This window comes from Macrotis lagotis, chromosome X, assembly GCF_037893015.1.
Source record: "Macrotis lagotis isolate mMagLag1 chromosome X, bilby.v1.9.chrom.fasta, whole genome shotgun sequence".
Classification (NCBI taxonomy): Eukaryota; Metazoa; Chordata; class Mammalia; order Peramelemorphia; family Peramelidae; genus Macrotis; species Macrotis lagotis.
In genome coordinates, this window is record NC_133666.1 from 90,964,849 (window position 1) to 90,982,068 (window position 17,220).

Here is a 17,220-nt window from a genome sequence, read left to right on the forward strand (position 1 = left end):
GGTCCACCCTCAACCACCCCAAGCTGAGCTCAGCTACTACCCCTCACTCCCCAGCCCTACCCCAGGGCTACCCTCAGGACCCTGGGAGCCTGGTCAGACTAGAGGTCTCTCTCCTTGCCAGGCTGGTTGATGGGGACTGAGAGAAATGATTGGAAGGGGTTCCTCATTGTTCTCGGCCTGTTGTCACAGAATCCCCTAGTCTCTTCTAACCCACTCTGCTCAGGAAGGAGATGTGCCCCGCCCTGCATTGATGTCATCGTAACCACCCCCTCCCACCCTCTATTGAGTGTAAGTCTCCTTTGTCTCAGCCAGAAGATGTGCGGGGGTGGGGAGCAGCTGGAGGTCTGGGGGGCCCCTCACCATTTTCCTTGCCCTTCCCCTCCACACCTCCACCTTGTTGCCCCTGTTTACCCCAATTTCCAGACCGACCGACTCTGAGGATCCTGCAAGTGCTAATAGGCTGTGAAGGAGGTAAGTGCCCCCTCCTCTCCTGCCTCAGCCCCTCTCTTTCTTCTCCTTGTCTTCCCTTTCTTCCCCCACCCTTTTCATGGAGACCACCCCCAAACCCCTCCTCAATTGGTTTTTCTTTGTGTTCAGGAGGATGTATGTAAGAATGAGTGGAAAGCAATATTTTTGTTTTTGCATGTGTTGTGTAAATAGGTTCGATCATCCGTGTGCTGGTGGGTGAGTGTACGTGTGGATATATGAGTGTATGTGTTGCAGTGAAGTTGGGTGTGGCTAGTCTTTCAGGGTTGCTGATGCCCAGGGTTTCCTGCCTGCCCCAGCCTTCATCTGGGGCTCTGGGACTTGAGGGATGAGGAGCTGGGCGGGGGGGCGTGTGGAGACCACCGGCAGGGGCCAACCTTTGAGTACACTCCATCCCTCTCCTCATCACATGGGTGTTTCCTACCGCCTTCCTTGGCTTGGTCTTAGGGCTGGGGAGAGAGGAGATAGTCAAGGAACTTTTCCCCTCCTCTACTTCATTGCATCTCTTTTGTTTAAAGAGGGCGTTTCCATGGATTTTATAGTGGGTCAGAAAGAGGGGACTGTCCCTGAACCTACGGATCTCAATCATTTACAAACCACAAGATCTGGGTCGATTTCGAGGGAAAGTCTTTCATTTTGAGGGATTTGGACCATTTTGTTAGTGTTATTGATGGCTTGAATTTCTTCCTTTAAAGCTTTCTGTTCATTAGACTTATTGCTGGACTCAATCTGGGAAAAGGGAAGAACTTCCTACTATATCTCCCATATGCAATAGCCCTCAGAGAAATCAGAGCTCTTTTCCCTCACTTAACTGTTACCCTTCTCATTTTAACTGCATTTGATCTCTTTATGCAAAAGATTTCTACTTTACAGAAGCAAAATTATCCATTTTATTTTTTTGTGATTCTCAATGATATTTGTTCTTTTGTCACCTCTTACACTATTCATAGGTGTAATTTCCTCTTTGCCCCTTCTATGTGCTAGTGATTCCCTTTTTAGATCTAAATTGGTTCCGCCAGAAAATAAATAGCATTTTTTTTCTATTTTGGCTAGAAACCTTGAGAGTCTTCCCCTCTCATATGGATTTTTTAAAACTAGTTAGGTAAAAGAAGATATTCTTTGTTTCGTTTCTTTCTTTCTTAGACTTAATTGCTAAATAGTTAATAACTCAGTCCAACTGAGACTGGGTAAGGACCTTAGCTTAAAATGGCCAACCCTCCCCCCTCAAATAAGTGACTATAAAGAGTGAATCTTTGCATTTTTAACTTGTTTGATTTTCAACAAGATGAGAACACTAGAAATTCAATTCCTCCATTATGTAAAATTCCACAAGAGGAGAAATCTCTTTCATGAAGCATTTTGATTCAGTAATATATTAATGTATCACTCTACAGTATATATTGTGCATACTTTCTGATCCATACATTGACAATAATGAGGATGCTGACAGTCTATCTGTACATATCATGGTTAACAGAAGTCATAAAGCAATCCACTTCTCAAATAAAATCTGGAAGGCCTACTTTGTTCTTTGAGATCCATAGGTTTACTCACATGCCTTCTAACTGCATGTGAATAGATTGTCTTTTATTAAAACTGATAGAAAATATTCCATCGTATCAGAGAATGTTTTATTATAATTTTATTATAACATCTGCAATTAACTTTATCCCACTGAACAAGAAAATATTTCAAAATACCGTCTTTCTACAATAATCACAAATGATTCAATCTGAATCAGAAAACAAAATGAATCCTGTTCATTTTTAAAATCCGGTAGGATCTAAGGTTGGATTTAATTTCTTGCCAGAAGGGGCGGGGTACCCCGCCGCTGCCGCCCTCAGTACTCCCCCCCCCCACTACTCCCCCCCCACTCCCCTCTCCTCCCCTCCCCCATGGTCTCTCCTTTCTGGATGTTTCTCTCAGCCTGCAGCTTGTTCTCCTCCCTCCTCAGCTCATGACTGGCCTCTGGTCCCGCCCTCTCTGCCCAACTGGCTGTTAGCACCTGTGTTGGTCGGATCCAGTGTGAGAAGAGAGATCCCGGCCCCCCAAACCCTCCCCACCGCCTGAGATAATCCGATTGTTTGGCCGGACCCTTCTGCCCACCGAGAGAGTCCCGAGTCCCAAGGAAAGAAGTACAACCATGGCGCTGAAACGTATCAATAAGGAACTTAGTGGCTTGGCCCGTGACCCTCCAGCACAGTGTTCTGCAGGTCCAGTTGGGGATGACATGTTTCACTGGCAAGCCACCATTATGGGACCTAATGACAGCCCATATCAAGGCGGGGTATTCTTTTTGACAATTAATTTCCCTACAGACTACCCATTCAAACCACCCAAGGTGGCATTTACAACAAGAATTTACCATCCCAACATTAACAGTAATGGCAGCATTTGTCTCGATATTCTCAAATCAGAATGGTCTCCTGCTTTAACTATTTCTAGAGTTCTTTTGTCCATTTGTTCACTGCTATGTGATCCAAACCCAGATGACCCCTTAGTGCCAGAGATTGCACGCATCTATAAAACAGACAGAGACAAGTACAACAGGATATGTCGAGAGTGGACTCAGAAGTATGCCATGTGATGGTACTTTAAAGTCAGAATAACCTGCATTACAGCTGGAATAAACTTTAAATTACTGGTCCTGTTTTGATTTTTTTATTCGGCTGCTCCCCGTCACACCTCATCTTTTTAAATTTTATTTTTTTGTTTACTTCCCTCCATTCATACACATGCTCATCTGAGGGAACTTAAGTTCTTCCAGCTTTGGACAATAACTACTTTCAGAAATTGTAAAGTAATTACAAGAGAACAATTGCCCAAAATTCACAAATTTTTTAAAAAGGAGCGTGTGTATTGTGTGGTCAGTGTCTTCATGCTAACTTGGTTATGAGACAAACCATTCCTCACTGCTCTAACAAATGTTTGAAGAAACCATGACAGGGGGAGGGAGATAGTTGTGCAATTATCATTTCAAAGAAAGCAACATTACTGTAGCAGCATTCATTTGATTTAAGTCCTTCCATTGTTAGAGATTTGAGGTTTCATGATATTCTTTCTTTCTTTCTTTCTTTCTTTCTTTCTTTCTTTCTTTCTTTCTTTCTTTCTTTCAATGTTTGCAAGGCAATGGGGTTAAATGGCTTGCCCAAGGCCACACAGCTAGGTATTTATTAAGTGTCTGAGGCCGGATTTGAACTCAGGTACTCCTGACTCCAGGGCTGGTGCTTTATCCACTGTACCTGTTCTTGTTCACCAAAGAATAGAAATTGGAAGTCAAACAACCCTTGTATTGCAAAATAAGGTCTTGAACTTTTTTGTAATTTTCATTTAAATTTTCTTAGGAGGTTTGGAGCTATTAGTTAATCTATCTTCCAATACACTTTAATTAAGCACTGAATGAATGATGCAAGTTGTTAAAGGAAGTGATCAACTAATAGGCCTGCTAGTAATTGATTTATTTTTCTTCAATAAAAATGTATAAACCAAAAAAAATGCTTGAAAAACTTGCCAAAGCCAAGAATAAATTACACAGAACTTGTAATGGGCATCACTGAATCTCAGCAGTTTCTCAGATCTTTAATTATCTTAATGAAACTGTTTAATTTAACAGAACATTCATAGTTGGCCTAAGGATGTGTTTCATATCAGAAAACCACAAATTATCATATCAAAAAAAAATGAGGAAGCACTTCTGATTTCTTACTTAAAAAAAATCAAGTAGTCCCATGCCAGGGCTTGCAACAGCAAAGTAAATTTTAACTTCACTTAATCCATACACACTACCCTTCCCCAAAAGCCAATATTAAAGTAAAACATATCTATCTATCCATTTATCTAGCTATTTCTGTTTGCCTGATGTGATATAGTTTCTTAAGGAAATCATGAATGCAGTTGAAGTACTAAAAATATTTCATTTGCTCATAGGTTGTGAACACCATGACTTGGAAGAGACCATAGTGAATGGAGTTAAGAAACAGGCCCTGATATAGTCCTCTGTGAATCTCATGCTATTTATACTCAGTGCCTCCAACATTGTGAGGATCTTCTGGGAGAACAGTCACTAATTGCATCTGGTGAAGGGTACATTAAGTGATTACATTATTGTCTTTGCTATTTCTATAGCAACACCATTGCAAAACAAGATTATAAACATTTTCAGAACTAAGAGATTGAGGGTTGTCTGATTAAGGCCTTCCAAGTAATGGAGGAGCATGAGAGAGTACATTACTCTTAAGACATTCAAAAGTAAAACAACGAAACTCCTGCATAGAGAACCGTTCCTACGTAGTAGCCATCAGTCCTCTAAAATTCACAAAATAACCTTCCTTTGAATCATTTGTTTTGGATGCATGAACAGTTCCATTGTACGTATGTTCTACTTTCCTTTCCAGGTGAACTCTAACCATTTCAAGTTGTTGAAGTATAGGTGAGTGCTGTCATATCTGCCATGGAGCCAGGCATTATCTGGTATCTATGTCCAGAAATTCCAAGTTTTGTGGTAATTCTCTTTTCTAATGGTCAATGGACATAAACTGAATTGCACCATATGGATAGATTCTTTTTGTTTTCTTGTAAGGCAATGGGGTTAAATGACTTGCCCAAGGTCACACAGCTAAGTAACTATTAAGGGCAGATAGATGATATAGTATATAGCACATTAGCTTTGGGGTTAGGGGGGACAGGATTTCAAATCCAACCTCAGACGCTTGTTGCTTACTAGCTATATGAACTTGGGCCTGATTGCCCCACATCCAGCACCATCTCCAGTCATCCTGATTGATATCTGTCCACTGGACCAGTTGACTCTGGAAGAGAAAGTGAGGCTGGTGACTTAGCACAGCACACCCTCACTCAAATCCAATTCATGTGCCTGTCAGGGCATCACTTCCCTGATGTTGTGGTCTTCTTCAAAAATGAAGAATAAGCATTAATGTGTGAGGCTAGATGTGAAGTCACTGTTAATACTTCCATCAAGCTGCCCCCATATGGAAAGATTCTAATTATCATTGCTCCATTTCCGTTATACAAACCAAGATAACCTTCATTTTGAGGGATAGCACACAATGTAGAAAACAACTCTTAAATATTTGTAATATTGATTATGTGCCTATAATAATATCTTCTCTCCATTCAAAGGTGTTAGTGGTTTTGACACAGCATCATGCCATAGATCCTACCACAACAGGGAACAGCCAGTAGAAATCCCTGTGAGCTGACAACATTTGTGGTGGACTGGAGTTCCTGTGTCCTGCTCCTCCAATCCTAGGGAATGTCAGTGCCACCATCTCTGCCATGGGGCTGCCTGGTTGGGGTAGGGGGAAAGTTCAATCAGAGACCTGGAGCCTCCAGTGTCCAGCTTATTACAGATGATGATGAGTTCAAGCTGACAGTACTCTACAGGTTTGCCCCAGATAGGGTACAGCCCACACACATCATTACTCACTCCATGGTAGTAGTATTCCATGACAATTATGTTTCACACCTTCCTTAGACATTGCACAGTAGAGGAACATCTAGTTTGTTTCCAATTCATAGCTGTTCTAAAAAGTGCTGTTATAATATATTGGAGTATATAGGGACATTTTTCTATTGGTGGCTTCCTTGAAGTGTAATGGAGTCTTTGTTTTAAAAGTTTAGAAAGTATGTTAATTTCATTGCATAATCCCAAATTATTTCCCAAAATGGATGTATCATTTCATACTTGTATTTGGTTGAGTCTATTCCTACAGCTTGATTAAATAGCAAAACCATATTTGTGCTATAAAAGCGATTTAATATGGCTCTTTTCTAACCCATTTTTAAAATAATTTATATTCTATTGGAATGAAATATTTTAAAATATTTAATAGAATGCACTTTCAAATAAAAAATGTCCTAGAGATTTTTTTCCCCAGAAACTAATGCCTTATTCAATTTCTTTTTTAAAGATAGAGTTATTTAGATCTTCTATATCATCTTCTGTTACAAAGGTTATTTTGTATTTTGGTAAGTATTCAGTCATTACATGAATTCCTCCCTCTTTGCTGTCATCTGGCTTGAGTACCATAACTCCTATTCATTGCTTTAATTTCATCTTCATTGATTAATTATTCACCATTTCATTTTTGAGACTAGTAATTTGCTTTTCTTTTTTTGTTAATCATATTAACCTACAATTTACTTATTTTGTTAATATTTTTTAAAACCAACATGTACTTTTGTGAGTTTGATTTTAATCATTTTTCTTAATCTCATTTTTGATTTCAGGATTTCCATTTTGATGTTTAAATGGAGATTTTTCATTTTTCTTTTTCTACTTTTTAAAATTTCATGCTCAAATCCTTGATTTGCTCTTTCTGTGTTTATTGATATAAACATTTAAATATAGAATTTATCCCTAAACATTGCTTTGGCTGAATCCCATGAATTTTATTATTTTTATCTCATTATTGAAAGTCTCTTTAATGAAATTATTGCTTCATTCTCTGATTAATTCTATGAACTATTCATTTTTTAGAATTATATATATATATATATGTTCCAATTAATTTTTAATCTATGTTTCTAAAACTTGGTACTTCATATTGCATTGTGATCAATGAAATATTTGTAAACTCTACATTTAATATTTCTCTTTCCATTTAGTTATGAAGTTTTTCTGCCCTAATAGATGTTCATTTTGCCATGTTCACCTGAGAAAATTTATATTCCTTTTTATTTCCATTCATTTTTCTCAAGGGTTCTATCATATTTAACTTTAAAAACATTTCTTTTACCTCTTTGAATTCTTATTTATTTTATGCATGGATTTATTTCATTTTGAGAAAGTTGAGGTTACCCATTAGTATAGTTGATATAAATTCTTTTCGATAACCTTTGATAACTCATTTATCTTTTCCTTTAAGAAATTGGATGCCCTGCTATTTGATACACTTTTGTTTAATACTGAATTATTTTCTATCTTTTAGGAAGATATAGTGTCCCTACTTATCTCTGAATTATGTTTCTCTCAGCTTTTACTTTGCTTGAGATCATGATTGCTACCCTTGTATTTTATACTTCATTTAAAGTTCAAATATGTGTGGTCCAGAGTGGGACTGGGAGGAAAAGAAAGTAATTGATGGATACTTCATGTGTTTTGACAATGATGTATTCAGAACTAGTTCTGGGTCTTTGAAAGTTTTTGGTATTCCCCAATTGATGTGTTTTGGTGAGAAATTTGGCACTGATTTCCTAGTTAGTGTTCTGTTCCTAACCCAAGAAAAACCCCTAATGCCTTGGGATTGATGTTGATACTGTTCCTCAGGGTTTCTGTTCTTTTGGTATCATACTGAAATTGAAACTCTTTGAAATTGATACTCTTCCTCAGGATCCCTGATCCCTTGTGATTAGAAGTGATACTGCTCTTCAGGGTCCCTACTTACTCTTTCCAGAAAGTGTTCCTCTCTGCTCTTGAAATTTGACTCAGAGGTCTGTATAGGCAATAGAGTATCAAAACACCTCCCAATCTTGTGTGAAGTGCTAGTACAGGGTTCCCCATAAATCTCTTTCTAACCAGCTACAAACATGTCTTATTGTTTCTGGTTTGAGACTCCCAAAGCAAAGACTGCTTCTTTCTGTTGAAAGTAATTAACTGAATATGGAAATAAATCTCAGGTATGGTTTCTAAGAAAATACTGATTTGATAGAATGATTGACAGATTCCCATTCAGTCAGGTCAACTAATGACTCAGTCATTAGTGACAAAGAGGCAATTTAGTCATTTAAAAATTTATTTTTATAAAAGAAAAGAGGAATAAAATCATCATCAATCTTAGGAAACTTGTTTTTTTTAGGTTTTGCAAGGCAAAAGGGGTTAAGTGGCTTGCCCAAGGCCACACAGCTAGGTAATTATTAAGTGTCTGAGACCAGATTTGAACCCAGGTAATCCTGACTCCAAGGCTGGTGCTTTATCGACTACACCACCTAGCCGCCCCAGGAAACTTGTTTTAAACAAAATTCATTGTTTTGAGGCATGTCACCAGACTGGTTTGCTTCTCCTAGGCTTTCTTTTTTCCTTTTTTTTTTTAAATTGGTATTTTATTTTTTCCAGATACATGTTATGAAAGTTTTTCAACATTGATCCATATACATATATGCATACATATTTTAAACCTACATAATTTCCTTCCATCCTCTCTTCCCACTCCCCTCCCTTCAGCAGCAAACAGTCAGGTGAATATTGTACATACATATATGTATTAAACATGTTTACAGGTGGTCATTTTTGGTACAAGGAATTAGAATTAAGCAAAAAGAAAGAAACCCATGAGAAAGTAAAGAAATATATGTGAGAAATATTTTAAAAAATGAATGCAGTGTTCATCAGATTCTGAAGGTTTAGTTTCTGCTTTTCTTCCTCTAGATGGGGATAGCATTGTCCATGCTTAGTCTTCTAGACTTGTCCTAACTCTACACTGATGAGAGGAGCTGCATCCATCAAGGTTGATCAACTCACAATTTTGTTGTTAATGTGTACAATATTCTCTTGGTTCTGCTCCCTTTGCTCAGCATCAGAGCCTTTAATTCATTCGATGCTTCCCTAGAGTTTGACCATTATAGTTTGATATCGAACAATTGTATTTTATAACATTCATATACCATAACATGTTCAGTTATTCCCCAATTGATGGGCATTCCCTCAATTTCCAATTCTTTGCCACTACAGAAAGATCTGCTATGAATACCTTGGAACATGTGAGACTTTGCACATTTTTTTTATGATTTTTTTTCTGGATGAATGTCTAGTATTAGAATTGCTGTGCCAAAGAATAAGATAAGATTTATTGCTCTTTGGACATAGTTCCCTATTGCACTCCAGAATGGTATTATTAGTTCACAACTCAACCAGCATGACATGTCCTAATTCCCCAACAACCTCTCCAACATTGATCATTTTCCCGTTTTGTCGTCTTAGTCAATCTAATAGGTATGAGGTGATACCTCATAGTTGTTTTAACTTTCTTTTCTCTAATCAATAATGATTTGGAGCATTTTCCATATGATTATATATAATTTTGATTTCTTCATTTGAAAACTGTTCATAGACTTTGACCATTTATCAATGGAGGAATGCTTTATAAGATTATAAACTTGATGCAATTCTCTACATATTTGAGAAATGAGACCTTTATCAGAATCCTTATCTGTGAAAATTGTTTCCCAGCTTCCTAAGTTTGGCAACATTTATTTTTAGTACAAAAACTTTTTAAATTTAATATAATCAGAATCATTCATTTTGTAGTTTATAATGTACTCTGTTTCTTGCTTGGTCATAAATTTCTCCCCTTTCCATAGATCTGACATAGATCTATTAATTGGTCTATGGTGTGACACTTTTTGTCCAAATCCTGTACTATTTTGACCTTATTTTGGTATAGGGGTGAGAAGTGGGTTGATGCCCAGTTTTTGCCATACTAGTTTCCAGTTTTCCCAACAATTTTTATTAAATAGTGAATTCTTATCCCTGAAGATAATTGCTGTAGTCATTTAGTCTGTTTTCTTTTAGTACTTATTTCCTAATCCACTGATCCATTACTCTATTTCTTAACCAGTACCAGACTGTTTTGATGACTGCCACTCTATAGTATAGTTTTATATTTGGTAGAGCTAAGCCACCTTCCTTTACCTTTTTTTCATCAGTTCCCTTGATATTCTTGACATTTTGTTGTTCAAGATGAATTCTGTTGCTATTTTTTCTAGCTTGGTAAAATAATTATTTGGTAGTTTGGTATGGGACTGAATAAATGATCATTTTTAAAGTTTTGTTTTCTTTTTTTGTGAGGCAATGGGGTTAAGTGGCTTGCCCAAGGCTACACAGCTTGGTAATTATTAAGTGGCTGAGGTAGAATTTGAACTCAGCTCCTCCTGACTCCAGGGCGGGTGGGTGCTCTGTCCATTGCACCACCTAGCCACCCCCCTGAATAAATGATTTAATTTGGGTAGAATTGTCCTTTTTATAATATTAGTTTGACCTCACCATGAACATTTGAGGTTTTTCCAATTGTTTAGCTCTTACTATTTGTCTGAGAAGTGCTTTGTAATTGTGTTCATAGAATTTCTGGGTTTGCCTTGGGAAGTAGATTCCTAAGTATTTAATGTTGTCTACAGTTACTTTAAATGGAATTTCTCTTTCTATCACTTGCTCTTGGGCTTTGTGGTTCATATACAGAAATGTTGATGATTTATGTGGGTTTATTTTATATCTTGCTACTTTGCTGAATTTGTTAATTGTTTCAAGGAGTTTTTCAGGTTCCCTAAGTATATCATCATACCATCTGTGAAGAGTGAAAACTTTGCTTCTTCATTGACAATGCTGATTCCTTTAATTTCTTTTTCTTCTCTTATTGATAAAGCTAACATTCCTAGTATAATATTGAATAGTAATGGTGATAATGAGCATCCTTGTTTGACCCCTGAAATTATTGGAATTACTCCTAGTTTATCCCCATTACATACTACTGTTTATTGATGGTTTTAGATAGGTACTGCATATTCTATTTTTATTAAAAACTAAAAATTCTATTTTTTCCTTTACTTTCCAATGTTTTTAATAGGAATGGATGTTGTATTTTATCAAAGACTTTTTCAGCATCTATTGAGATAATATGATTTCTGTTGGTTTTTCTATTGATGTTTTCAATTATGCTGAGCACTTTCCTAATATTTAACTATTTCTGTCTATGTGGTATATATCCTGCTTGATCATGATATATTATCTTAGTAATACCTTGCTGTAATCTCATTGCTAAAATTTTATTTAAGATTTTTGCATCAATGTTCTTTAAGGAGATTGGTCTATACTTTTCTTTGTCTGTTTTGGTTTTTTTCTGGTTTAGATATCACCACTATATTAGTGTCCCCCAAAATTTGGCAATATTACTCCTATTTTTTAAAAATAGTTTATGAAAAATGGAAGTTAATTTTTCCATAAATGTTTGGTAGAATTCATTTCTAAATCCATCTGGACCTGGAGACTTTTTATCAGACAGTTTACTGATGGTTTCTTCAATTTCTCTTTCTGAAATGGAGTTAAGTGTTTTTCCTCTTCTGTTAATGTAAACAGTTTACATTTTTGTAAATATTCATTCATTTCATGCAGGTTATCAAATTTATTGGCATACAGTTTGGTAAAATAGTTCCAAATTATTTCTTTAATTTCCTTCTCATTGTTAGTTTGTTCACTCTTTTCATTTTTGTTACTAGTAAATTGGTTGTCCTCTTTTTTATAATCAGATCAACCAAAGGTTTATCTATTTTATTAGTTTTTCCAAAAAATCAACTTTTAGTTTTATTTATTAGATCAATGCTTTTCTTGTTTTCAATTTTATTAATCTCTCCCTTGATTTTCAGGTTTTCTAATTTGGAATTTATATTGGGGATCTTTAATTTCTATGTTTTTAGTTGCTTATCTAATTCATTAATCTCCTTTCTATTTTATTCATATAAACATTTAGAGATACACAATTTCCTGTCAAAACTGACTACTTGGCAGGACGGCAAGGTAGCACAGTGGATAGAGCACCGGCCCTGGAGTCAGCAGTACCTGAGTTCAAATGCGGCCTCAGACACTTAATAGTTAGCTGTGTGGCCTTGGGCAAGACGCTTAACCCCATTTGCCTTGCAAAAACCTAAAGAAAAAAACTGACTTGGCTATATCCCATAAACTTTGGCATGATATTACATTGCTAACATTTTCTTTATTTAATTATTGATTATTTCTATGATCTGCTATTTGAGCCACTCAGTATTTGAAATGAAGTTATTTAGTTTCCAATTAATTTTTGGTTTATCTTTCCATGACCCTTTATTACATGTAATTCTCATTGTATCATGATCTGAAAAGTATGCATTATTTATTTCTGCCTTTCTGCATATGTTTAAAAGGTTTCTATGCCCCAGTACATGGTCAATTTTGGAATAGGTGTCATGTACTTCCAAGAACAAAGTATATTCTTTTCTGTCCCCAGTAAGTTTTCTCCAGAGGTCTAGCATATCTAAGTTTTCTAAGATTTTATTAACCTTCTTAACCGCCTTCTTTTTTTGGCTAGATTTATCTACTTCAGAGAGAGGGACAGTGAGGTCCCCTATTATTAAAATTTTGCTGTCTATGTCTCCTTATAATTTACTCAGCTTTTCTCCTAGGAATTTTGATACTCTACCACTAGATGCATATATATTTAATAATGATATAACTTTTAAGAAGATTCAGTTTGCTTCCTTATCTCTTTAAGAGATCAGTTTTTACTTTTGCTTTATTTGAAATCAGAATCACCACCCCTGATTTGTTTACTTCATTTGAAGCATAATTTATTTTGTTCCATCATTTTACCTTTACCTTTACCTCTCTCCTTCAAATGTTTTTCTTGTAAATGACATATTGTAGCATTCTAGTTTTGAATCCATTCTGCCATCTACTTCTTTTTTATGGGAGAGTTCATCTCATTCACACTTAGAGTTAAGGTTACTAATTCTATATTTCTCTCCTTTTTATCTTTCCCCATTTATATTTTTCTCTTTCCATTTTTCTTGTTCCTCCTCACCAAAATTTTTCTCCCTTTGCCCATTAGCTTTTCTTTTAAAATTTAACTTTCAGTCTATTTTCAATTATTCTTGTGCCATCCCCTTTCTTTCCCTTCCCTCCACTTCCCAGTATAGTAGGATAGATTTTTAACCTCAAGTGAAAATATATCTTAATCTCTCTCAGGGCTAAATATATTGAACAGAATTTGCTTAGTCTTCATACCCTCCCTTTTTCCCCTCTAAAATAATAGATCTTTGTGGGTCTGCACCTGGTGTTATTTATCAATCAAGTATCCTCAATCAAAACTTGATTAATTGATTTCTTGGTTGTTTGATAAGTTCAAAATGCTGTCAATAAAAATATAATCACAGATCGATTGATTGGATTGATTGTTTGATAAACAGCATTGCCTCAAAGTCACTAAATGTCCTCCCCTATTCGTTCTCATTAGAAATACTCTTCTCAAGAGTCATGAATTACATCAAATTATAATCACTTTATGCCTTAACTCTTTTTCAAGCACCCTCCAAGGGCATACAATTCTCAAATGTCAAAGAATCATCCAAAATCAAGTCATTTCGTGAACCATTTCTATTGCTCCCAAGAATAGTCTCCTGCTCTCCCCCCTTTTATGTCTCCAACCACAGTACTTAAAAGCCTTGTTAATTGAAGTATAGTTTAGGTTCAATGTTTCTAAGCAGGCCTTAATTAGCAATAGAGTCTCAAAGTACTCTAAGTAGTGGAACACTCTAAAGGTCCCTCTTCAGAACTTTACAATTGATTGTAAGGTATGGGAGACACTAACTCAGAACTGCCCAGCATAGGATGCCCTCATCAGAGAAAGTGATAAGTTTGTGAACAAACCAGAATTAAAGTAGTTCAAAGGAGACACATAAGTTTAGAGTAAAAAAACCCTGCTTTTCATCTGGAATTTTTGTCTCACATATAGTGATGTCATTCAATGAAAGACAAGAACCAACCATCCCTATGTCCTCTAAATCCAATCTCTTCAATTATATTCAACCCTTAACTATCCTAAGAGAAATACAATTCTCAGGTATAAATATATCTTTCCTTATGGGATTGCATATACAATTTGATGGTCTTGACTAACATTTGTTTTCTTTTCTTCTGTTTCTTTCCTTCCCCATTTTGTTTACCTTTTTATGGATCTCTTGAGTTGTTTATTTGACAATTGAATTCTCTGTTCAGTTCTGATCTTTTTATCAGAAAATTTTGGAAGTCTTCTATTTTGTTAAACATCCATCTTTTCCCCTGTTAGTATATGCTGAATTTTGTAGGGTAGTAAATTGTTGGTTGTAATACAAGGTCCTTTGCCCTCTAATATATTATTATTCAAGGTCCTTCAGTCCTTCACTGTTAAAGCTGATAAGTCCTATGTAAGTCTGATTGTGTTTCCTTTGTATTTAAATTTCTTTCTTTTTGTTGTTTGTAATATTTTTTTCTTTATTTGAGAATTCTGGAATTTGACTATGATAGCTCTTGGAGTTTTTGTCCTGGGCTCTCTTTCTGGAGAAATCCTGTGTATTCTTCATTGGCTACTTTGTCTTCTTGCTCTAGCAGATTTAGACAGTTTTCCCTGATAATTTCATGCTAGATGTTTTCCAGGTTCTTTTTTTTATTCTAGGCATTATGGTAGTTCAAATGATTCATAAATTATTTCTTCTGGATCTATTTTCCAAGTCATTCCTTTTTCCTAAAGTTACTTTATGTTTTCTTCAGTTTTTTTCAGACTTTTTACTTTGATGGAATCTTGTAGTCCCAAAGATTCATTGGTTTCTATTTGTTGAGTTATAATTTTTTGGGGTTTTATTTTCTTCATCTAGCTTTTGTGTTACCTTTTCTAGTTGGTCGATTTTTTTTTATTTTAGCTTTATTTCTAAAGGAGTTGATTTCTTTTTTTCTTTTTATTCTTTTTTAGGATTTTGCAAGGCAAATGGGGTTAAGTGGCTCACCCAAGGCCACACAGCTAGGTAATTAAGTGTCTGAGACTGGATTGGAACCCAGGTACTCCTAACTCCAAGACTGGTGCTTTATCTACCACCCCACCTAGCCACCACCATGGAGTTGATTTTTTTGGTTAATTTTTTCATAATTTGCATACATAGCTTTCATTTCTTTTTTCCATTTTTCTTCTTCCTCCTTTGATTTTTAAATTCTTTTTAACTTCTATTAGCTTTTGGATTTGAGTCTAATTCATAGACTGTTTTGAGACTATCCCTTTGCATAATTTTTCACTGTTTTGTTCTTCTGTATTGACATTGGGTGTCATCTTTATCTGCATAGTAGCTTTATATAGTGAGTGCTCTTTTATCATTTTTGCTCATCTTGAAATGTCTGAGCTCTGCTCCTGGGTTATGGGGAATATAGACCCAAGCATTTTATGGTGGGCCTAGGGTCTGATCCCAGGCTTGTTGGTCAAGAAGTTGCCTATGAAGTCTAGGACTTGTCTTTGCAGAGGATTATTTCCTCCTTTATGTCCAGGTTCCACCTATGCAGTGGTTTGTTCCCAACCCAAGTCTGTGTTTCGCTCTGGTGTTCCCAAGGGTTCAGACTTTGTTTGGGGTTGAGACCCTCCCTGCTGCCTTGCTATCTAGCCGTCAGGACCTCTGCTGTTGTCACGCTGTTGTGACCTGGTCTTTACTGTGGCTAAAAGCTTCCCACTTGCTTTCCTGTTCTCCCACCTCACTGGGCTTTACTTCCCCTTTTCCTCCAAAGAGACAAAGCTTCGCTGAAGATCTTCCACGATGTCTACTGTTGAAAACTTAGATGTATCTTGTCTTTTTTTGGGGGGGGGATCTGTAGCTTTAATGTCTTGCAGAGGCTTCATTTAGCTTTGAGTAGGGAAAAGCTCTGAGAGCATTCTAGCCTCACATCACCCTCTTGGCTCTGCCCCAGAAGTACTCCTCCCAGGCTTTCTTAACCCAAATTTGTACTGGTGTTAACAATTACCTATTAAGGTCAGATTACTCCTGAAATTTTTATCCCAAATCTGAAGCATTATAGCCAGAAAGCTTCCTTTCAAGGTGTCTAATTGTATACTATAAACTTGTGGTTGTGGTAATCATTTACCCTTCAAGTCCCATCCTTTATATGCCAGAAAGGAAACACTACTGAACACTATAATACTCAGTTTATATTTAATCTCTAACTAAGGGAGCTTATTCACTAAGTCTAAAGAACTTTATTTTTTGTCACCTCCCCTTTCTCCAACTGCCAGAAAGGGGAATTCAACTTTTAAAAAATTATTTTAATCCCATGATTATTTTATTACTAAAACTATAAATATATTTTGTGTTCTAAATTATCTATTATGTGATAAAGTATTATCCATCTATCTACTTCCAAAATCAATAAGTGACCTAGTCTTTAGAGAGTGTCTTTGATAGTCTGACTTAGCTATTAGGGGTTAAGTTTTTTTTAAAGAAGGGAGCTTAATAAAACAAACAATCTAAAAAATAAATCAAAGTCTGAAGATTTATGTTGGTTTTGTTTATAAACCAAATACAGTAGTTAGTGCTAATGTCAAAGTTGTTAATGATTTCAACTAGTATTTTAATTGATTCTTTAGTATTCTCTAAGTATATCACCTCAAATTTATCTCTTTTTTTCCCCCTCATTGCCTCTTCTAATCTCTTCCAGTTCTTTTTCTCATCTGATTGATATCTGTATTGTTTCTTTCTGACTGCCTACAGTACTTTCTCCTTCACATGAAAGTTCAGGAATTTGATTGTAATACTGCTGGGAGTTTCATTTTGATATCTCAGGAACTGATCAGTAGACTCTTTCAATGTCTTTTTTATTCTGTGATTCTAAGATATTAGGACTTGTTTGCCTTGATAATTTCTTGAAAGAGCCTATCCAGACTTTTTTTGTAATCATGAATTTCAAATAGTCCAGCAAATCTGAAATTATTTCTCATGGTTCTATTCCTTATGATAGTTGTTTTATTCAGTGAAGTATTTTACTTTTTTCTAATTTTTAATTCTTGTTATTTTGTTTAATTTATTCCTGCAGTCTGAGAGTCATTAAATAAGCTTGTACTTTTTCAATTCTAATTTTTAAGGTATAATTTTTTCAGTTAGCTTTGCATTTCTTTCTTTTTTTTCATTTGACTAATTCTTCTTAAGGAGTTGTTTTCTTAGGTTATTTTTATACCTACTCCCCCT

General features: G+C 35.8%; 1 pseudogene; it reads left to right on the forward strand.

Annotated features, from left to right (window-relative positions):
* The first annotated feature begins 325 nt into the window (after positions 1-325).
* LOC141498546 (ubiquitin-conjugating enzyme E2 D3 pseudogene) lies at positions 326-3,208 on the forward strand (annotated as a pseudogene).
* The last annotated feature ends 14,012 nt before the right edge of the window (positions 3,209-17,220 follow it).